Source organism: Neodiprion virginianus, chromosome 7 (genome assembly GCF_021901495.1).
Source record: "Neodiprion virginianus isolate iyNeoVirg1 chromosome 7, iyNeoVirg1.1, whole genome shotgun sequence".
In the NCBI taxonomy this organism is placed as follows: domain Eukaryota; kingdom Metazoa; phylum Arthropoda; class Insecta; order Hymenoptera; family Diprionidae; genus Neodiprion; species Neodiprion virginianus.
The window spans coordinates 11,188,806-11,212,739 of record NC_060883.1 but is presented as its reverse complement, the minus strand read 5'-3'; the positions used below and the strand labels follow the sequence as shown (position 1 = coordinate 11,212,739).

The following is a 23,934-nucleotide window of genomic DNA, read 5'->3' as shown; positions in this document are numbered from 1 at the left end:
TTCTTTACAGGCATTGGAAAAAATAGCACGTGTCATCGGAAATTACCCACGTTCCGCCCTTCTGATACAACATATCACTTCCAGGCAACCTCATGTTTTCTACTTGGTTTTATTCGTCTGGATAAACAGCAAGGCTAAAAATTTTTATTCATCACCAAAAGCTTTTATGATTTTATGAACCAAAACGATGATACAGAGAGAGAGAGAGAGACAGAGAGAGAATTGGATGGATATTTCAAAGTCAGGTCGACAGTGTCCAAAGGAATCATTTCATCCATTAAGGTTGCAGGGCTGCAGAAGGTCTAGTTTCGGGTACAAGGAAATAATAAGGAAGTCATGTGAGGTCACGTTTCGTTGCATACAATTCAAGGAAGGAGAGAGCGAAGAAGAGAAGAAGGTAGCCAAAATTTTTATACTCTTCTGGGTTAACAATTTGCCACTGTAAAAGCAAAACAAATATAAGTATTGAACTTTTAAAGGTAACGGGTGAATTTTTCACAAGAGTAGGCGACGAAGAGATTTATGGATATAGAAATAGAGATAGAAGAGCGAGTGACGCACACGGGTGGCCAGAGCTTGTCTTACAAGGTCAGGTCAACCAACCACCGCCCATGCCTTTGATGCTTGAAACTGGTGTTTTCGGTTGAATAATTGATGCCCCCTGTATGAATTAGAAGGTACAACGCGCTTCGTGAGTATACTATTATACGTTTTAGTATAAGCCAGGTATTTCCACGGGGCTGGTATGCTGTATTCATGCGGTCATGTGTGCACACATATTGTATAGCAAATTACGTTTTTCACGTAGCCATTGAATACACGTATTACCGTATTTACTCAAGGATAAAATTATTTTGATAAATATTTGAGGTGTTGTTTGTTTGCAGCCTGATGAATCAGGTGTAAATGTACTCATCTTTCACACATGATACAGAATAATATTATTCTATTGGCGAATACGTTTCGGGAGACGTTCCACTTCGTGGATATAATGTCTGAAAGACCGTCTGGCATCGTTGCATTCTGAATCAGAATCCACGAAACAAACTCATAATCAGTACATAAAAAGCATTTCCTGCTAAATTGATTCAGCTTTGAGCTCACTATTTTCAATACGGACGAAAGCTTTTTTGAATGACAGTAAAACGAGCAGTAGAGCCTCCAAGACCCAAGAATTATTTATTTCTAAACTTCTCTTTCAATGGTTTTTGTTTTATGAATATTCAAACATTTTTGATGTATTTGAAATATTCTCATAATATTTTTATTTGGCGATCTTACCAAGATCTTCTTCACGATAGAGTCAATCTTACTGCTACTGTTCTTGGCAATTTAAAATTTTTTGATTTATCATCATCAACCTTGTTACGAGTGTCTAAAGACTCGTAAATCACTTTTTATATCATAACAAACTTATTCGAATTATAAAGATATTGGAATCGAGCTGAAATAAAAATTTTCAAAAATAGATAAGAAATGAATTAAAAATTAATATCCCATTTTCAATTTTGTCAGAGTCAAAAATGTTTCAGAATTTTTGCGGAATTATAGAAACGTTTACATCAAACATACAAAGAACTGAAGAAAAACAGATAAATAATATAATGATTCCGCGATGGAATCAATCTAACGTAAAAATGTAATGATTGGTACAAAAACTGATAATTTTGACAATACCAGAAAAATTTGAAAAAGGTGGAACCACAACAATGTTTGAATATGCAGAGCTCAAAAACTGTTGCTTGAAAAAGTGAAAAAAATTGAATCTTGAATTTTAGAAATCTCACCTTAGCTCAAAAAAATGTTAGATGAATTGAAAATGACGTATTTTAAATCTGGTCGAAATGGTATGAATGCCCCGTAAATACCCTCAACTAAATGCACACGATTTTCACCAACCTGCAGCATTGCAGTACTTACGCTGTATCTCATTCAAACTTGAAATAAACTTGTCAATGATTCAGACTCAGAGAGTACTGCGGAATTTTGCTTCATGTATTGCATTATACTGTTGTGTATTATGCACCATTCGAATTGCGAAAATTTTGAACATTTGTACCTGCAGCTAGCATGATTGAGGCGAAAGTACAAAAAAGATATGTAACATCATATACATTAGTGTTGGTCACATCTGGCTTGTTAACGCAATGTCGATGATCCTTCAGAATACTCGACTTTCTTTTTCCTTGTTTTTAAATTGAGTAGCAATTTTAATGGAGGGATAACTTTGATTAACTCATTCGCTTTTTTGTACACTAGTGTACAATCTTGATTTTCGTTCTTGACGATTTTCTCGAGATGTAATGCATGTTAAATAATTAGAAAAAATTGAAATACGAGTTCTTACGGTTTTCTGAAAAACAGATGGCCACTATTTATTTTAAAGAATTATTCTCATAATCGGAGAAACACGCAAATTAAAAAAAAAACTCAATTTCTAAAACATGTCCAAAACATCTCAAAATCATCGAAAAAGTGTTTTTTGTTCAAATAAAGGCATTTTAAGTCAACATTTTAATTTTAAAATAAGCGGGTTAATGCATTTCGACTTTATACAATGAAATAAAAAATGAGAAGAATTATGAAATAAAATATGATGTCACATAAATCCATGAATCAACCATGTAATTATTATCAAAATTCAGACAGAGCTGATCAGCTGCTATTTCAATATTTTATGCAGTAAACGTCAAATCACAAATTAAATTATTTAAGCTCACCTTTCTGTGATGTAAATATAGTTGGACCTCTACTCATTCAGACCAATTATGCAGCGATGTAGCCACCGCATATAATATACGTATATACAAGATCATGAGTGCCATTGAGAATTGGAAAACGTTATCATCGTTCCTTTTTTGAATTTCTGCCAACAAAAACTGGAAACTTAGGAAAGATTCCAGAATTGTTGCAGCCATCTTTCCAATGTCTATTTTCGATTGTCTTAGCAGAAGTATGCTTGTACAATTGAAGCTCGGAGATGTTATTGCAAAATTTTGTCAGCGAAAGTGAATTCCAATTCCTTTAAGGTTCCATTTTGTTTTCAATTTTGTATGTGTACAGACCACGCATATTTTTCTGCCCATGATTACGAACATGACAAGATTAATTGTGGAAAACAATAATTTTAGTAAATATTGATTCATTTATTCATCTCTGTTCCCTTGCTAAATCCTATTTAAAGTGACTCATACATATATAATCAGGGTCCCTTTCTGGAAATGAATTTTCACTTCACTTGATACCTCTGCATGCTTTCAATTCGATAGAAATTGCATTTCTAATATAGGCTTATGGAGGCATAAGGTAGCATTGAAAGATACAATTTCTATTGAAGTGAATGTATATATATATATATATATCACATATATATATATATATATATATATATATATATATATATATATGTGATAAGTATACAATACCGAGAAATGACGATGCAGTAAGGAAAAACTGGTTTAAAAAGGTCGTGAAGGCCTGGAATAGTCGGTAAGCAACATAAATGACGAAATCACCAACCTGTTACTGGGTGGACCATCCCTCAGGTCCAACAACCACTTCGTCTAAAGTTCGGGTTGGCTTCGGGTTCTTCCCCCTTCGTGAGGTCGGTTGTGTATATATCCCCGTGGTTGAAGAACAAGGGCAGCGCGGGGGATGACGGTGGCGTCGTAATTCGCGATCGCGTTCGAGGTGGTCCAGAGACCTCCGCACAAGGTAGATACTGACGGGCAGACGGCCCGGCTTGAACTGCCCGGGTCTCCCTGTCGCCACCCTCATCCCACCGTCGACTCGATAGGCTCACCGCGCAAGCTCAGACTATTGCGAAAGCTTTCGCTCAGGAACCTAGCGCGTCACGCCGCTATATCTTACAAATAAATTATAAGAAGGACGATGGGATCAAACGGAATGGCACGGAAAGGGGGGAGGGGGGGAGATGGCAGGAAACAACACATTCCGTCGTGATGTGCAAAAACCAAAGCCAAGTGCCGAGAGACCCTTGAAAAGGCCAGCCGACTAACAGAAATTCTTAAGGTGTTTTGTGTATGGTGTCACGTGACCGACTTCAAAGTTTTAGCGAGAATCCATTTCATTCCTTCGTAAAACTTTAAATCTTAGACTGTGCTTAAGAATCGTGCCAATTTTTCCTGTTTTTTTTTCTGTTTGTGAAGTATTAGTGACCAGGAGGTAGATTGAAGAATGAAGAAGATTTTATCGAAATCCGGTCGGGTATATAGTAATATTTAATTGTTGGGCAAACGAACATGTTTGCGTTTGCGACGTTTCGGCCGGGCCCTGCCGACCATCATCAGGCTATAATAATTACAAAATGTTTCAGAAAACAATTTTAATTGGAACAGAGACTATGTTGGTAAGAATAGTTGCTGTTATTTTAACTTAGTTATATAATATATATTGTCACATGTTTAAGTGACAATTTTGAGGTTAAGTGTGAAAATTGCGGTTAGCGAAAATAGTATGAAATATAGGTTACATGAATGAAATTTGACGACTAAAGAAGTTAATAATTGTGTAAGAATTGAATTAAAAAGAGATTAAACAAGATATAGACGGATTACTCACAAAATTTGACGACGTGTGCCTGCTTAGGTGTTGTTAGTTCAGCATTTTGGACGGAAGTGAAAATTAGCGGATATCGATCAAAAATCTATGGTAATGAGGTGTGATGTTGATCTATGTTGGATCGAAATGGATTTGAAACTGATAACAACGTACTAAGGGCGCCAATTTTGAAAACTAGAGAATATTAGAGTATAGATGGCTGAGATGTTGGATATCTGTGCGCTTGTTGACAGAGTTACTTTTGTTCTTGAAAATATGAATCATTTCCTTAATATTACGTTTATACCAATAAGGTTCTGTAGCTAAGGTTATGGAGTTATTAAGATCAAAATGATGTCCAAGACTCAAGGAGTGTTCTGCTAGAGCGCATCTTTCAGTATCATGGCATTTAACATTTGAGCGATGGCCAGAAATTCTATTTTTTAAATGTTGTGACGTCTGTCCAATATAACTTTTGCTACAGTCTCGACATGGTATTTTATACACACAATTGATTTTATCTAAATTAGGAGTTACAGATTTTAAATGAGAAAAGAGAGAATATTTAGTAGTATTATTAATTCTAAACGTAATTTCGATGCCTTCAATTTTAAAAACTTTTTTAATTTGGCTAGAAAGATTTTTAATATAGGGTATAGAGATGGTGTTCTTAAATTTGTCATTATCATTAGGTTGATTGTTCGAGTCTATATTCCAATCAATCGAATTGTACATTTTTTCAACTCTATACTTTTTAATATCACTAATGGATTTTAAAGGGTAGCCATTTGAAATAAGAGTTGTTTCTACGAGTTTTAAGTTTTTTTTGAGAAATTGGGGGTTAGAAATTTTAAGACAACGATCGAACAAGGCTATGGCGACAGATTTTTTATGTTTCATAGGATGATTTGAACGATAACGAATGTATCTACCAGACCAAGTTAGTTTGTGATGCCAATCTAGGATTACAGTATCGTTTTGATTAATCACCAAGGTGTTAAGAAAACTGATTTTACCATCTTTTTCCAACTCAATTGTAAATTGTATGCGAGGGTGAAAATTGTTAAATTTATTCAGAAGGAATTGTAAGTTTTCTTTTTTTACACAAGTTATAATATCGTCTACATAACGATTGTAGAAAGGGAGACTAAAGGGGAGCTGTGAGATAATTTTTGTTCAAAATGTTCAAGTACTAAATTCGCTACCACTGGGCTAGTTGGTGAGCCCATGGCTACACCAAAAATTTGTTGGTAAAATTTTTCTTGGTAGGCGAAGTAGCAAGAGTCTAGATAAAGTTTTGTAGCTGCAAAAAATTCTTTTTTGTTTATGTTAATGTGTGATTTTAATTTGGGCCAATTTTTAGTGACTATAGAAATTGCTAAATTGGTTGGAATATTAGTAAACAGTGATTTGACATCTAAGGAGATCAATAGGTGTTCTCTGGGGACTGGTGTATTTCTGATTTTATTTACAAACGACCAAGTGTCCTTGATGTGATAGTTGGATTTACCTGTGATGTTACAGAGTACACTAGAGCAGAATCTGGAGATTTTGTACGTAGGTGAATTGATGTTGCATACAATTGGTCTGAGAGATACATTGATATTGTGTATTTTTGGTAGAAAATGTATCTTAGGAGGCAGAGAGTTGTAGGTTTTGAGATTTTTTGCTGAGCTTGAATCTATAAATTTTTTCTGGTGCCACAGGCTTATCATATCATTGACTTGTTTTTGTATCTTATTGGTGGAATTACGAGAGATAAGAGTGTATGTGTTGGAATCATTAAGAATATGTCGGCATTTTTGTTCAAAATCCATCTTGTCCATGACGACTGTTATATTGCCTTTGTCAGCATCAGTGACGACTAAGTGGTTATGATGTTTTGAAAATTCTTTTGTTAGTTTTACTTTGGAAGTTATTTGACAGTAAGATTCAAGTGGATTTTTAACGAGTCTGTTTCCAATGAGTTTGCTAATATTCGATCTGACTCTATCTGTCGTGATGCCATCTTTGGTGATGAGAGCTCATTCGACACTACTTAAAATATCATCAATAGGTAAATTTACATTTTTATACGATAGTCCATGATTGGGACCAAGTGATAAAGTATCTTTGATTTCAGAAGGTAAATCTGTATTAGATAAATTCACTAACCATTTGTCAGTGGAAGTTGCTTTAGGAGCCTGTATAGACTTAAGTTTGTTCAATTTATTAATATTATCAGTTTTAATAGCATTAAAAAGGCGATTAGCTTTCTCTATGTCTAAATTAAAGTTCCTGTATTCTTTTTTTTTTCTCATCACAACTGATTTTGAGTGATTCCATTCTCGAATAGGTAGGTATCGAGCGTTTTAAGGGCTCACATATCCCTGCGCGCGTTGAACACCGAGTAAATTTGAAAAATCATCATACAGGTTATGAAGAGAAAAAAAATTAATTGCTCATTTCACATTTTTTATCAACTTTTTAACTATAAGAAAAAAATTTTGTTTCTAAATATTATTTTACTTACGGGTATAAATGGACTACTGGTAAAAACCATGGCATCTCCATATCAACACCATAACTTCAACCAAAAATTATCCAATCTACGAAAAATAAAAAAGAATCTTGTAAAATAATGTAGTGGTAATAGTCTGACAAAAGAATCTTTTTTTTCAAAAACAAAGAAATTAGAGTATTTGAAACTTTAGTATGCAATTGAATAAAAAAAAAATTAGTTTTCAATAATTAATACAAAATTGTCCAACCAAAAAGTTTAAAAAACCTCTTGTCAGACTATAGAGAAAATAATGATCAAGATTAAAAAAAAAGCATTTAAAAAATATTTAAAATTGACTAAGTCATCGTGCTGACATTGTCTAAAAACATAGTTTCGAGAAAAACGCGTTAAAAGTTTCTGATAGGTACAACGTGAACTTACGGCTAGTCCCCAATTTCAATTTTTTTTTTTTTTTTAGATTTATAATAACCTTTAGCCGTATATATACTAGACTGGGGCAAAAAAATTGACTATTTTTTTTTTTGAAAAATATATTGAGAATATCATTCAGTATGGAAAAAAAAAAATTTCATGAAATTTTAAGCCCTTAATATTAACTTTAAGAGGTCTATCATCGCTATTTTTGATTTTTAGTAATAATTTGATGTTTTACGTCAGAACTGTCGAAATATTGAAGTGAAAAAATTTATGTTCACTTATCCCTTTATAAAATTAAATTCCCTACAAAAAAGGTCTGATTATAGATTTTTGTCAGACAAGCCGTTTCCGAGTAATTAAGCTTAATAAATTGATATAATTTCTCGATTTGACTTTTTTAATTTGGAATTTCGTGACTAACGAATCAATGAATGTATAAAAAAGATCATGACAGATTCTTAAAGGAAATTTAATGTTCTACAAAAAAGATCTCTTAATATTTTTGCCTCAATTTAATTTTTCAAAAGTTATTTTCAATTAAAATTGAAGAAAAACTTGAAATTTCAATTGAGAATAACTTTTGAAAAATTAAACTGAGGCAAAAATATTAAGAGATCTTTTTTGTAGAACATTAAATTTCCTTTAAGAATCTGTCATGATCTTTTTTATACATTCATTGATTCGTTAGTCACGAAATACCAAATTAAAAAAGTCAAATCGAGAAATTTTATATCAATTTATTAAGCTTAATTACTCGGAAACGGCTTGTCTGACAAAAATCTATAATCAGACCTTTTTTGTAGGGAATTTAATTTTATAAAGGGATAAGTGAACATAAATTTTTTCACTTCAATATTTCGACAGTTCTGACGTAAAACATCAAATTATTACTAAAAATCAAAAATAGCGATGATAGACCTCTTAAAGTTAATATTAAGGGCTTAAAATTTCATGAATTTTTTTTTTGCCATACTAAATGATATTCTCAATATATTTTTCAAAAAAAAAAACAGTCAATTTTTTTGCCCCAGTCTAATATATACATTTGTGTTTTCATATGAAATATCCCTGCATGAGTGTGAACTCGTGCGCAGGGTTGTGAGGTGTTTTTATATGCAGTTTTGTGCGTTTTAAGTGTGGTCTGTGATGTGTATTCTATCCTAAGTTATGTATTAGTAGGTAGGTGTTTCATTTCTTCATTTTTCTATCCTTTTTTCTTTCCAGGTTTTCTCCGGTCTCCGTTTCTCCCATGATTGTTCCGTTCCGTGCTTTTCATGTTTTATATACAATGCTTTGTTAGGTCGTCATATAGTGTTCTCCCTATCTGCAGTAGGCATGGTGTTATCGACTTTTTGAAGGAATACATTGTCATTTCTTTAATTTCCGATGGTAGTCTGTTGTTTGCTTTATTTGCAATATATTCTTCCATTTGTTCTCCATGTTTGGTGTATGTTTTTGTAATTTCCAGCTTGCCCATTTCTTTTGCTCTCGTGTGGTAGGAATGTTGTCGTTGCCTTAACGCTATCTCATTCGGGTTTTTATGAAGTCTGATCATTATGTCTTTCAGATACTGCTGCCTGGAGTCGAGGATTTTGCTCTTCATGTTCTGTAAGATAATCTTTTGGTTTATGTAACGCAATTTTTATTATTGCTTTCTGTGCTTGTTGGAGTAGTTGAATTGTTTTCTCATAGGCGCTACCCCACGCTGCGATTCCGTATTGTAAGATCGAGTGTACTAGAGCGAAGTATATTGCTCTTACCGTGTGTGTGTTGACGATGTGGCTCAGGTTGTACAGAGGATGCATCAGTTTTCTTAACTTTTTAACGGTGAATTTGATGTGCTCCTTCCATTTTAGCTGCTCATCTATTATTATCCCTAAGTATTTTTGTTGTGTATTCTTGATCAATGTCTCGCATCTGCATGGTTCTGTGTCATGATGACATGTATGAAGTATTATATGCATATTCAATAGTTGAATTTTATTGTTTGGTGTTGTTTTAAATGTTGTGTATGTACTTTTGTTAGTATTCAGTGTTAATTGGTGGTGTTTGAGATGGTCTTGTATTGTCTTCAGGTCTTTTGTCGCTGTACAGTAGGTTTCTTGCCAAGTCTTCGTCACTGTTATTAGTACCGTGTCGTCCGCATAAGCAATTATTGTTGATTGGAGGTCCAAAGAGTCGATATCATTGATATAGATGTTAAAGAGTACAGCTGAGAGAATGGTTCCTTGTGGTATTCCGCAGACTATCTTGGTTTCATCACTGTACATGTTTCCTATTTTTGTTTTTTGCTTTCTCTTTGTTAGGTAGCTCCGAAACCATTTTTGCGCTGTTCCTCGTATTCCTATTGCCTCGAGTTTGTTTAGTAGTTGTTCGTGTGGTATAGTAACGAAGGCTTTAGCGAGGTCCAGGTAAGTTGCTATTACTTTCTTGCCATTATTAGTCGGCTTATAGCGTCTTGTGTACTTTTGCCAGGCTGAAATCCATATTGATTTAGAGAGAAAATTTGGTGCTTTGTTAAATAATTTTGTAGTTTGTTTTTCATTACCTTTTCTAGAATTTTAGCCATGCTGTTTATTACTGATATGGGTCGATAGTTTTTTGGTTCTTCTTTATCTCCAGCTTCATGTATAGGTGTTATGTTTGTGTTTTTGTATATTTCGGGAGAGATGCCTTGTTCTAAGGTGATATTACATATGTGTTATAGCGGGTGTTACGCCCCGACGTACTGCCTTGGCGTACCCTTTTTAAAATTCCATCTCATTTCATTTCTTTGATTACTTCTACGCGCATATATCATTTCATCAAATCTCATATTCGAATAACAGCGAGTTCCACCCCTCCTGGCAAAAGTCACGTAGAGACCGACAACGATCCCCAGTATAAGGTTCAACTTTCGTTTATTTAGCTGGTACCAAGAACTGAAATAAGGAACTGCTGAGCTAGCATCAGTAGCGCTCAGCCTGGAAGTATCCCTCTTTTTGAATTAAAATTATAATCAACAACTAGGATAAACCACTACCTTTAGAACTATCAAATTTAAATAGATCACTCATTGGAATGTATGAATGAATGTGTGAACATTGCATGCGAATATCTTTTGTTCATATTTTTAATGTGTTACCGAGGAGATTGAGAATCGTCGGAACACCGTTGGAGAGCGTGAGGTGACGCTAACCATGTGATCTTGGGCGCCAGAAGGTCGCCTCGCTCCTCATTGGCTAATTACCGTTGTGACCAATTACAACTGCAGCTCCTTGGACCCTCGGGCCCAAGAAGCCGCGTCTTTCGTCTGTCAAGTCGCGAAGTGCGTGGACGTAAACCCGGATTAGCCCTCTCGAGCAAGAGTAGTGTTTGGAAAATCTTAATTGTGACCGGCCTAAAGTCTCGCGCTAATTCGTTAAATTCGAGCTTCAGTTATCCTGTTAGCTGCAAAAGACTCACTATCTTCTACATTTCCATCTTTTCTGTTCTTTACTAAATCTCGTCATTTCGCGAATAGACATTTTTATGCAGTTCCACTTTCCTTAATTAAATCAAGTTCGGCCCTGATTCAAACCGAATCAGGTAATTCTAAGTAATAATAATAATAATTACACTATCATCTTCAATAAATAAATCGTTCCAATTAATTTCATCATACATTAAAATCAGAAAACAGACACTTTCAATTATAACTCTCGGTAACAAGATATCATTCTAAATTCACAAAGACTAAGTGACCAACGTTCTACATCACTCGATTCATCAACTATTCCAAATTTGAGGTGAGGCCCCTGGTCCAACATTCTACTGACGCAGACCGACACGATCCGACGGCTCTCAATCTCGCCGACTGATTCACCCAAAAGCTAAGTCAATCCGAGTGTAAATCTTCTAAATTAGACGAATTCTTGTTCACCTTGATAATCAAACCTACTTCAGTAAATTCACAAAAACCAAGCATAGAATTGGTGGCTAGCTTAACTACCCCCAATTAAATTCCACTTATTGTTTCCGAGAATTAACAAATAAGATTAAACGATTGAATATATATATATTAAATATATATATATATAATATTAAACGATTTAAGATAATCTAAAAAGAGAGATACAATACAATACAATATTCACGACCAGCTAGTTATAATCATCGTTCAGAATAGATGTTCCTGGTACCAAATAATAGTATCTTCTAGAATAGTATAACACGCGATTCTTATTAAATTTGAAAACTTTATAAATTGTTATTTTTGGCTCATATATATGTTTATCACCATCAATTGTTACCAAACATTTCGATAACCAAATTGGAATAGAATATATTTCATCTTTTACCAGTCAAATTATACTAATCATTTATTTTGAGCGACCTTTATCCTATTTTTATTATTGTAATTGCCTCAACCATTTAAACAAACCTCACAGACCTGTATAGGTCTATAGCAGCACGATCCTACAAAATACCGGCTTATCGAAAGGTAAGTCTTTCTCTTAGTTTTAATTATTATTCATTGTCGTTACGTGGGAGCTAGATTATTGAATTAATCATCAACTACCACCGCTCAGTTCCACCCTCACCCCCACGTAACACAAGAATTGGTGGCAGCGGTGGGATGTTGTTGCTAAAAGTGAGATTTGTTTAAAAAAAAAAAAAAAAAAAAAAAATAAAAATAAAAAAAAAAAAAATTTTTAGTTTTTGTGTTAAAATTGAAAAACTGGTCAAACGCATGAAAAAACAAAGTATCTTTCTTTCTAGATAATAATTATATAATTAACGACAAATTGTGCATGAAACTCTGCGAAGTATTATTTGTGTATTTGTATGTATATGTCATAATATCCTGATATCGTATATTGCCGAATTTTCCACTGGTCATTTGTGTATTAGCTGTGTTCCCAATATTTTGCCTAAAAATTGGCCTGAATTATCTTGTGTGCATAAACAGCCTTTTTCGATTTTAAAATGCCTAACGAAACGGGAAACCAGAGCGCGGACCGAACCAGTGTATCCGCTCTAGACGCAAGTAATGCGATGATGACGTCGATGGCGGAATGCTTCGCGCTGCAGCATAGTACATTAAATATTCCATATTTTGACGGGAAAAATATTCGTTTAAAAGATTTCTTACAAGACGTGCAAAACGGTTCAGTGTATGTTCCGCCAAATTCGGAAGGCGCATATGTGAAGTGCGTTCTAGGAAAATTGCAAGGAGCAGCTCGCGATAGTACATATGGCGAGACTTTCAATACGGTCAACGAATTGATAAAACATCTGAAAAGTAGATTTGCAGCTGAAAAGACTTATCCGTATTATCAACAAGAGATCGCGAATATACGGATGAAACGTGATGAAAACGTGAGCGATTTTTACGATCGATTAAAAATTTTGGTCAGTGCAGCTCGCGTAGCTTTAGAAGACGAATACGGAAAAACCGAAGTCGACGCGGTAATGAAAGTACTACAAGTGAACGCGTTAGATGCTTATATACGAGGACTACCTGAAGCTATCGAAAGATATGTTGAAGGACGTGTAAAGACATTGGAAGAGGCGTTTAAGTTAGCGCGAAAAACAGAAAATCGTATGCGTCAGGGAATAATATCTTCCGGAGAAACGCAGAGAGTACAAATTCCGCGACCGAACTCTCCATTGATCTATAACCAAAATAACGCGCCGCGATTGTATTCGAATTACGGCATCTCAGACGGAGCGGAGACGCGCGCGAGAAGCCCGTCGCCGAACGCGGCAATGTACAGACACCCGACGGCAAACGTCACCGATCGACGATCACCCGAGCCGAGGGGTTATTACCCATACGGCATGCCCGCTCACTCACAGCTCCAGTACCAGCAACCGCGTGGTTATCAATATCCGCCTTATTTTCCACAACATCCGTATTATTATCCGCCGATGACATATCCGTATTTACCACCTTATGGATATCCGTCCACAATAAATCCTGCATCGATTCCACAAAGATCGGGATCGCCGGGAGCAAATTTAAATACGAGCAGACCGAATTCGCCAAATTTAAACACCCGTTCATACGACCCGAATCAGCAGTCCGGTTTTAATCAAGCGAGGTTTGATAATTCGAACGTCAGAACACGGTCACCATCTCCGCGTAGAACGTCCGAAACAGCTGAATCTTTAAACTTGAACGCGACTCGTCGTCCGGACGCAACGGCGAGGTACGCGACGCCCGAGCGTCAACCGACGGTCCGTTTCGCGGAACCGCCGGCCGGTGCATTGATACGCGCGGACCAGATCGAGAATCGCCACTGATCAGGATGACAGCTCCTGAATTAAAAGAACATTCAGCTATTTTTCTAATCGACACCGGCGCAGATATCAGTCTCATTAAAGCTAATGTTTTACATCCTGACGTTTTAATCAGTGTAGACGAAATTTCTATGATAACGGGAATAACAACCAACAAAGTTAAAACTTTGGGAATAACAAATTTAACTTTACAAAACGAACCAAGTAAATTTCACGTCGTACGATCAACCTTTTTGCTAAATTGCGACGGTATATTAGGTAAAGATTATTTGCGCGAGCGTAAGGCTGAGATCTCTTTCACACATAACACCTTGGTAACGAAAACTGACCCGATTAGACCGATACGATTTATCGGATACGAAGAACATTCCGATACCGAAACAAAACCGCAAAAACGTTTGTTTAAAATTCGTGCGCGCACAAAGCAAGCCATTGGCATCGACGTAATCAGTTGTGGCACAAAAGAAGCATATTTGCCACGCGTAAAAACCATAGACGGCGTATACATTGGTGAGGCTGCAGTCTCGGTGCAAGATGGCTTATGTCATGTTCTTGCAATTAATACCTTGGATAAAGATATTGAGATAGAGATTCCACCACAGGAAGTGATACCTTTTGAATATCACAACTTTCCGGAAGAGCATGAATATCACGATTCAAGTTCAGAAGACTTAAATTTGGAACCTGTAGTGACTGATCGGTTTACAGAAATTCAATCAAAATTGCATTTAGATCATTTGAATTTAGTGGAACGCGACCACGTATTAGATATCATTGAGGAATATCCAGAATTATTTCATTTACCTGGAGATAAATTAAAATCTACACCCGGAATTCAGCATCGTATACCAACCGAAGATGATATACCGATTAATACGCGACAATACCGGTTCCCTCCAATCCACAAAACCGAGATTGAAAACCAAATCAAAATTAAGATTGACAATGGAATAATAGTTCCTTCAAATTCGCCGTATAATTCACCCGTGTGGATTGTACCCAAAAAACCAGATTCTGCGGGTAGAAAACGATGGCGGATGGTAATCGATTTTCGGAAATTGAATGAAAAGACAATTGGGGACGCGTATCCATTACCTAACATCACAGACATTCTTGATCATCTCGGTGAAGCGCGATATTTTTCAACTTTCGATCTTGCCAGCGGTTTCCAACAAATTGAAATGGACCCCCAAGATAGAGCAAAAACCGCATTCACAACACCAAACGGTCATTACGAATATCTCAGAATGCCTGAAGGGCTTAAAAACGCGCCCGCTACATTTCAAAGATTAATGGATCACACATTACGCGGACTACAAGGAGTCGAAGTTTTCGTTTATTTAGACGACATCGTAGTTTATGCAAAGAATTTAGAAGAACACGGGAAGAAAATCCGCCGGTTATTTAACAAATTAAAGGACGCTAAATTAACGTTACAACCAGATAAATGTGAATTCCTAAAAACAGAAGTGGCTTATTTAGGCCATATTATTGGCAGATCAGGAGTTAGACCGGACCCAAAGAAAATTACCGCGGTTCGACATTTTCCACAACCTAAAAATCCTAAGAACATTAGACAATTTCTGGGACTAGCCGGTTACTACAGGCGTTTTATTAAAAATTTTGCTGGGAAGGCTAGGCCTCTTACAGACTTGTTAAAGAAAGAATCACCATTTATTTGGGGAAAAGATCAAAAGAAAAGTTTCAAAATTTTAAGGAAATATCTATGCCAATATCCTATCTTGCAGTACCCAAATTTCAAAAAGCAATTCACGTTAACTACCGACGCATCCGACTATGCAATCGGAGCCGTTTTGAGCCAGGAAGTGGACGGTTATGACATGCCCGTCGCCTACCTGTCTCGTGCTCTGAGCAAAGCGGAACAAAATTATTTTACAACTGAAAAAGAGTGTTTAGCAGCCCTATATGCCGTACTACACTTTCGACCTTACCTTTATGGCCGAAAATTCACACTGGTGAGTGATCATGAGCCATTGCGCTGGATCGACTCGATTAAAGATCCCGGGCAGCGACTGATACGATGGAGGCTCAAGTTACGAGATTACGAGTATGAATTCAAACACAAGGCTGGACGACTTAACAGTAACGCAGATGCATTGTCGCGCAATCCAGTCCCTGTTACCGACGGCATTAACCAATCGTCGGAGTCATCTGATAGCGGAAACGATAGTGACAACCTAATAATTAAATCTGTAGATTCATTTCCAAAGTATTCAGACTATTTGAAAATAATTAGAACAGCTGATATTGAAAATCCAAACATTATTGAAGTACATGAAAGCGTTTTCGATAAACTTGACAATTATGCGCATACCGTTTCTGTAGATCTTGAAATGAGTTCCGGTATAGCAAGCGATTTTAGGAAAAAGTATGGGGTACCGGAACACCTTCGCAGTCAAGCCGATATGCATTCAGTAGCTAAATTAGAACTGCCAGATCAGAAAATTTATTACATTATGACAAAATTAAACTTTTGGGACAAACCAGAATATGAAGACATGTACCTCAGTCTGATCAATTTTCGGAAAATTTTAGAGGATGACTCTGTTAGAACAGTTCGAATACCTAGAATGGGATGCGGTCTAGATAAACTAGCATGGAACAAAGTAAGAACCATGTTACGATTCATTTTTGGAGGAACGGGAATCAAAATTTTTGCTTGTACAAACTTAAAATTAATAGAAAATCAAAAACTCCAAACAATATTTGCTATTATGAACCCTAGGTCAAACTTGAAGGTCAGGAGTAAACCGAACCAATGGAAGATATTACCCATCGATTCGAAAATTTCAAAATTACCTGCTCCAAAAATAAAGCGACCATTAGCTAAATCAGACTCAGTCCCAAGGAAAAAATCAGCTGACGAAACATTCTGTCCAAAAACAAAGACTACCATAGAGCCTGATGAGAACGCGATCTCAACAAGAACTCGATCGAGAGCTAGGACAACAGCAGGAAGTAGGCAAGCTGTTTCTGAAGATTCATCCGACGATGAATCTTCCGAACCGCCGGCCTACCGGAGGCAAAGAAGTGTATTACCGAATCTAGGTCTTGAACAACCTACTACATCCCAGGGAACACAACAACCTGAACAAACAGACATTCAGACTGACGACGACGACGTTGAATCTGATTCTGAGCCTGAAAATATAACGGTAAAATTAAAATCACCGCGTGATAGAGATAGCGATTCGGATGATGATGTATTTTTGCAAACAGAAGCGAGTCGTAAAGCTAAGTTATCTATAGATCCTAAAGAACTAAGGAAATCATTTGACCTCTTTAATAAATCTTTGTGCGAAAGAAGTAATCTGAATCCGAAGGAGTTGCAAGATTCATTTGAACTCTTTGACAAGACCTTGCACGAGAGGAGTCTTCTAGACAACTCCCGTAACTCGGATGCAGATGAAATAGAATTACCAGGCCATATATCAGAGGGTGAGGAATTAGACACAACCATACGTGAGGTACTCAACGAAAAAGACGAGACGGATGACGACGAACTGAATAACAAAATTGAGAGATTTTTAGAAAAAGTTAAGAGAAATCAAGGAAATAATAGCGAGGCTGGACAGACTAATACCAATCAAAATAATTTGAATGAGACAGTAGTTAGTCGACCTTTGCAGAAATCGGCATTACCAACACCTATAGTCGCACCCAGACCAATAGCACTCTCAACCCCGTATCCTTTGAATATGATACCTGAGGTGAATGAGAGAGGGGACAATTCAGTGAAAAGCAAGGTCAGCAAAACGCCAAGGCGTTTACAGCCGCAACTAGAATTCCGAGATTTACCAACACAAATTGAAATTACGGAAAGCATACCCCCAGATTTAGAAACAGTGTCGCCATTAAGATTTCCAAAAACAGGTTACCATTCAGGAAATAGAATTTCATTCAGTCGTGAAAATTTGACATACAGAAAAGACAATTATGTACATTTCATATCAACAGATTCAGAATTTTCTACACCAGTCAGCAGACTATTAAACGATTTGGAATTAATAAATGCAGACGATCATCGTGATGCAAAACCAAAATTAGGCCAAGTCATTATAACAAAAACGGGAAAATATAGCATATTTAGCCTCGTGGTTAAAAGAAAACATTTTGACAAAATTGAATTATACAACGTCAAGGTAGCTTTGGGAAATTTGAAAACGACTTTACTAGATCTGAAAATAAAGACATTTAGAATTTCAAAATTAGGGGATATGACTGACGAACTATCAATAGACATCGCGAATTTATTAATAGATAATTTTGAGAACGTAGACATAGACATTACCATTTGTTCAGGTATAACCGAAATACCACCATCGGAAATAAGACCAGGCATAATTTCGGAAATGCATAGTGGACTAATGGGAGGACACAAAGGCGTGACCAAAACTTATCGAAGAATCCGCGAAAGATTTTATTGGCCACGAATGAGAGAGGATATTAGTAATTTCATTCGAAGATGCGAAAGCTGTCAAGAACAAAAGCTAGTTCGCGTAAAGACTAGGGAGCCAATGCTAATAACGGACACTCCATCTGAGCCGTTTCAGAAAATTTCACTAGATACAGTAGGTCCACTTCCGCAGACCCCTAGTGGCAACAAGCATATCTTAACTATGCAGGATAATTTAACTAAATTTTGTATCGCCGTGCCTATTCCCGATATAAGAGCTGAGACAGTGGCTCATGCAATGGTAAAACATCTAATTTTGCAATTTGGATCACCTAAAATTATTCTGACAGATCGAGGAACAAGCTTCGTAAATAAATTATTACAAGAATTAGCTAGACTTTTCAAAATCAAACATATTACTACTTCCAGCTATCGACCACAATCAAACGGCGCGTTAGAACGTAGCCATATTGTTTTAACAGAGTACATCAAACATTATATTAATGAGTTTGACGATTGGGATGAACTAGTTCAATTTGCCATGTTTTCATACAATACGGCAGTTCATGAAGCCACAAACTTCACACCGTATGAGCTAGTTTTCGGAAGAATAGCGCGCTGTCCAACTTCGTTTGATACTGATGAAAACCGTTTAACGTACAATTCGTATCTTGAAGACCTAATGATCAGATTAAACGAAATGCAGGCCTTGGCTGCGACCAACTTAGTGCAGGCAAAGGAAAGGTCGAAGATGTATTACGATCGGACAGTACATCCGTTCAAAGGCAAAGCGGGAGACATGGTACGCGTACAGATAGAAGCTAGGAAAGGATAGTTTAGCAAGCGATACCAGGGTCCATATAAAATTATTAAAGTCTTGGAAAACAATAACGTGGTATCAGAAGGTAACGACGGTGAAAGATTCGTTGAACATGTAGACAAACTCGAATTGGCTTACTGACAGAGCGGGACGTGGACTGACCGACAAGATTGCAAATGTAAAAGGGGAGTAATGAACGTTGATTTTTGAGGGAATAGACATGAAGAATACCATGGAGACGTGGTGGAAAATTGTCGTGTTAATTATCGGATTCTGGACATTGAGGGAAACGAACTCGCAGGATTACGTGGTCACGTCACTTACCAACAATCCCGGGATATATTATGAAAAACTACATAACATCAGACTGAAAGAAGCAGAATGGAAATTATTACTTTCCGTTGACGTGGACTATCTCAGGGACTTGATAGAAAAAGTACCTAACTTGGGCATGCTATACTATCCGGGGATTAAAACGAATTCATCAGCAATTATGAAAGAATACAAGAACATTGTCGACCAATCTCTAATAGGGAGAAAATATGACGAATTATGGGCATTACGCGACAGTTTAGGCGAACTGACAGAGGACATCACAAGGACAGATTCGAACCAGCTACCCCGCTCTATAAAGCGACGGGAGGCACCGCCATTGGGAATAATTGGGTCCGCCAGTCGTTATTTATTCGGGACGCTAACTACGAAAGATCTAGAATACTTCAATTCGGAAATCAGTAAATTACATCGTAACCAGAACAAACTGACCGGACTCTTGAGGAATCAGACACATATTGTAGCTAGCCAATTGCATGAACTCTACGCCGACTCAGAAAGACACCTAGCTAGAATAAATGTAAATACTGGTAAAATAAACGAAATGATTTCATCAGTAAGAAATTTGGAAAAAATTGTAGACAATGCAACAAACACTCTAGAACTATGGGAATATGTATTACGGGTGGATGCTTCCCTTACCAATTGCATCAAAAATGTAGAATTAGCCATAACCGCGATTGAAATGGCGGGAGAGGGAAAATTACATAAGTCCATGCTTAATTCAGAACAACTGAAAAGTATATCAATAGAAATAGCTACTGTAGATGGGAAGTACGAACTCCCGATACCACATCACCAACTATCGCCTAGGGAGTTGAATAGAATAGCAATTACGGAGATTGATTACCATCAAGGAAGGGCAATAATTGTAGTAAGAATACCCCTGGTAAACAAAGAACCTTACCACCTCTATCAAATGCTACCATGGCCAGCGCCACAGATATTTGAGAATACTAGTATGTCAGCGCAAATAACACCACGCGCTAAATATATTGGATTAAGCTATAACCACGGAACGTACTTCCTCACAGAAGAAACGTACATACGCGAATGCAGTAAAACATCTTATTGCTATTTATGCTCCTCCCAACTACCATTGATAGAAGCTACTACATCTGAAAAATGCGAAATCGCATTACTTCTAAATCCAGACGAAAAATCTTTACGTAGTTGTAATATATATTTGACCCGAAATTTCGAACCCTTCTGGGTACGATTAGATTCAATTGGAGCCTGGCTATATTCATTAGCAGGGCCCCAAATTCTCCAAATTATTTGCAGAAGCTCCGTAGATAAGTTGATTACTATATCAGGAACTGGAATACTGTGGTTAAGAGGAGGATGCATGGCAAAAACAGATAGAATAACACTGCCAGGTATAGACACGTACTTATCTAAACAACAGTATTTGTACCAACCAAATCTCTCGCTGTCTATAAGGAATATATCACCCGTAATACATACAAGCACTAAACTAATTAAGTACTTAGACAAAGAACCGATTTTTAATGGCAAACTTGAACAAGGAAAACCGTTATTCGATATTGAAAGGGATTTAGAAGCAATGGAACTACAAGAACAAATATCAAACCATCATGAGAACCTAGTTTACGGCTCATACATGGCGCAAATGGGAATAGTACTTACCATCATAGGAATTTATTATAGGAAACAGGTGTTGAGTCTGGCTAGATCATGTTCAGGGCTGACCACTAACAACCGACGGAACGTAGCACAGAGGCCCATTCGCGAAGACATCATGTTAACTGAGACTTGCTCTCCCTCTATGATTGAGACAAATCGCGACCTACCTCAGCAGGAGGCACTAGTCAACTAGACCCAGCTTATACTCCCCCTCTATCCCATATAATAATTAAACACAACGACCACTGGAAACGGCAATCCCTCTTTCGTTATGTACTGTGTTAGTGCTTTTTGCAAAATTATCGACAGGAATCATGGCCAGCACCAGCCAGCCAGACCCCACCCCGACGAGAAGGTTATTCATAATCGGGCTGGCTACATACACTAAAAGGCGGGACCTGGCAAGAATATTCGGAAAATATCAACCACGATCGATAGTCATACGGAAGGGGAGAGGCTATCAGAACACAGCGTTTGTAGACTTTAGAACACCAGAGGAGGCGGCAGAGGCGATGAAAGGAGTGGGAACGGTCAAACTGAAGAAAAGAAAACTCACCATCAAGTTCGCGGATGCGTGGGAGGAACTGCGAACGCTTCCATCATGCAAAAGGCGCAGGCCACTAAGAATAGAAGAGGACCCTCTACCTGGATTCGTGCCGAAGGAGGCAAAACAACTGCCAATCGAAAGTATCTGCGAAATTGCACGTTATCTGCCATACAAGGAACGTGCACGGATGGAACAAGTGTGCAAACGATGGAGAATTGGAAGCAGAAGCTCCCATACTTACACCAGAACCATAACCCCAACCAGTTGCGAATGGAAGAGTGGATGGCACCAAATATTCAACTCAGATGGCTTAGTATGGATTATCAAGAGGGGCGGAGATTATATAAGATCCTTAGACCTAGAGGGGGTTGCAGAGATAAAATCGACCGCGATCACCATGGCGGCGAAGGAGTGTCATAGATTGGAGGTTTTAAAGTTGACAAGCGTTAACATCAGGGGAGGAGCATTAAGATCCGTGAGCGATCACCTGTTAAGCCTCAGAGAGCTGGAAATCGGACAATGTGCGGGACCAATCGATTGGGAAATAGAAAAAATAATTATCAAAAACTTAAACCTACAGAAACTGATCCTCCAAAATAATGAAATAACAGGAAAGGGACTGGGACACCAGACATCAATCAGGGAACTACAGATAAAGAACTGTGATATGGCAAGGGCGGAAGGAATAAGCAAATACATCCAACTACAAGTACACTTGGAAACACTGGTGATTGTGAACTGCCTACAGCTAAGGCGTGCGGAACTACTAACGGCACTGGTTGGAAACAGCCATACTCAACATACGCTAAGAACACTTAAAATCCACGGCGACGGACCCAGCGATGCGCCTCAAGAAGACCCACAGCTGGCGGAAGGGGAAGAAAGAGGGGACTTCGTCGAACTAGACCTTCTAGTAGCAGAACCGCACTTGGCATCAGCACTCCGGTCACTAAGGGAACTATCGGTGACAGCATGTGGTTGGGTGAATGCTGACTTCATCCAAGACATAGGCCAAACATTGACCATTCTGAATACTCTAGACATCAGCATGTGCACAAATATACGAGGGCAATTTTCATTAGAGCCTCTCGCACGACTAAACCATCTGAGGATCCTAAGAATGAACAACATGCATCCGACCGTGGGAGGAGGCTGCCTACGAGAACTGGAACAACTCAAGAGCTTAGAGACCAGAGAAAACCCAGGGATCCACGATGAGGATATTTGCGGGTTGCTACGGACCAATCACGATGTCGAACACCTGGACATTGAAGGCTGTTGGAACGTAACCCAACAGACCATCGTCGTTGCACGGGAGGTTGTAAGAATGGGACATCGACGGCAGCCACTCCACCTATATGCCGGGGGTACACAAGCAACACCGTCCCGGCGGGACAGAAGAAACACCTACTTACGTATATGCTTTCAACGACGTGCGACGCCACTGCTCCAGCGCTCGGGGTAGATCCCGTGGACCCAAAAACACCACGGTCGGCTGACCAGTTTTACTGATCACAGAGAGTTATTCTCCCGCCAACCGTGGCCCGAAACAACATCTATATTTCAGAGCCACACGGGATAAAGTCTCGCGCGCTGGTGCAGTTGCAATCGCTATAAGCGAACGATTGTGCATAAAATCTATCTAACAGTTGTAATTATCAGTTCTTCTTCTTAGGAAATTGTATATGTTCTGTCATGTTATACTCATTGAAATGTAAACTAGTTCATGTAGGTAACATTTAAATTCGATTCCTCATAATTTCTAATAGCAATAATCACCATCTTAACACTTTGATAACGATAACGCCCGCCAGTCCAATACAGTGTCTCATAAGAATAATCATGTTGGATATTGATCCTCTTGGATGTGAGGCTCGGCTGACCAGTTTACTGATCACAGAGAGTTATTCTCCCGCCGATCTCACATCTGAGGTTACTGTAGGAACAATTGTTACCTTCGAACATCCCGAATGCGATCACTCACCCCAGACGTAACTCCTCGCGCTAAACTATGCTACAGCCGTCGGCAATGTAAGGCTCGGCTGACCAGTTTTACTGATCACAGAGAGTTATTCTCCCGCCGACCTTACATCCTGGACTGCAGTAGCGATGATTGCGAACATAATAAATAAAAGGACTTCCAGTGCATAAACTCGGAACATGTCTGCTGTCTGGGCGGGAGTTTTAAGCATTCGATTCAATAGTGCGGGCGCAATTTCCATTACACCTCTTGTAGTGTAGAGTGTTAGTAGTTCACGCCCAATTATTCCAAGTTCCAATTGTCACCATGTTATAAAAATCCCACGTCTAGTCATGATATTGTTCCCTTATGTTAACTTGAGTTATAGTTATCCCTAATGTAAGGCCGGCTGACCAGTTTACTGATCACAGAGAGTTATTCTCCCGCCGACCTTACATCCTAAATT

General features: G+C 37.8%; 1 protein-coding gene across 2 annotated transcripts in view; it reads right to left on the bottom strand.

Moving 5' to 3' along the window:
- Nucleotides 1-3,729, bottom strand: part of LOC124309248 (regulating synaptic membrane exocytosis protein 1) — a 1,429,783-nt gene extending 1,426,054 nt beyond the window's left edge. For both annotated transcript variants that reach the window (XM_046772697.1, XM_046772698.1), the window contains exon 1: nt 3,520-3,729. The gene's annotated coding sequence lies outside the window, so the exon portion shown is untranslated. The remainder of the gene's footprint in view (nt 1-3,519) is intronic.
- Nucleotides 3,730-23,934: the final 20,205 nt, after the last annotated feature.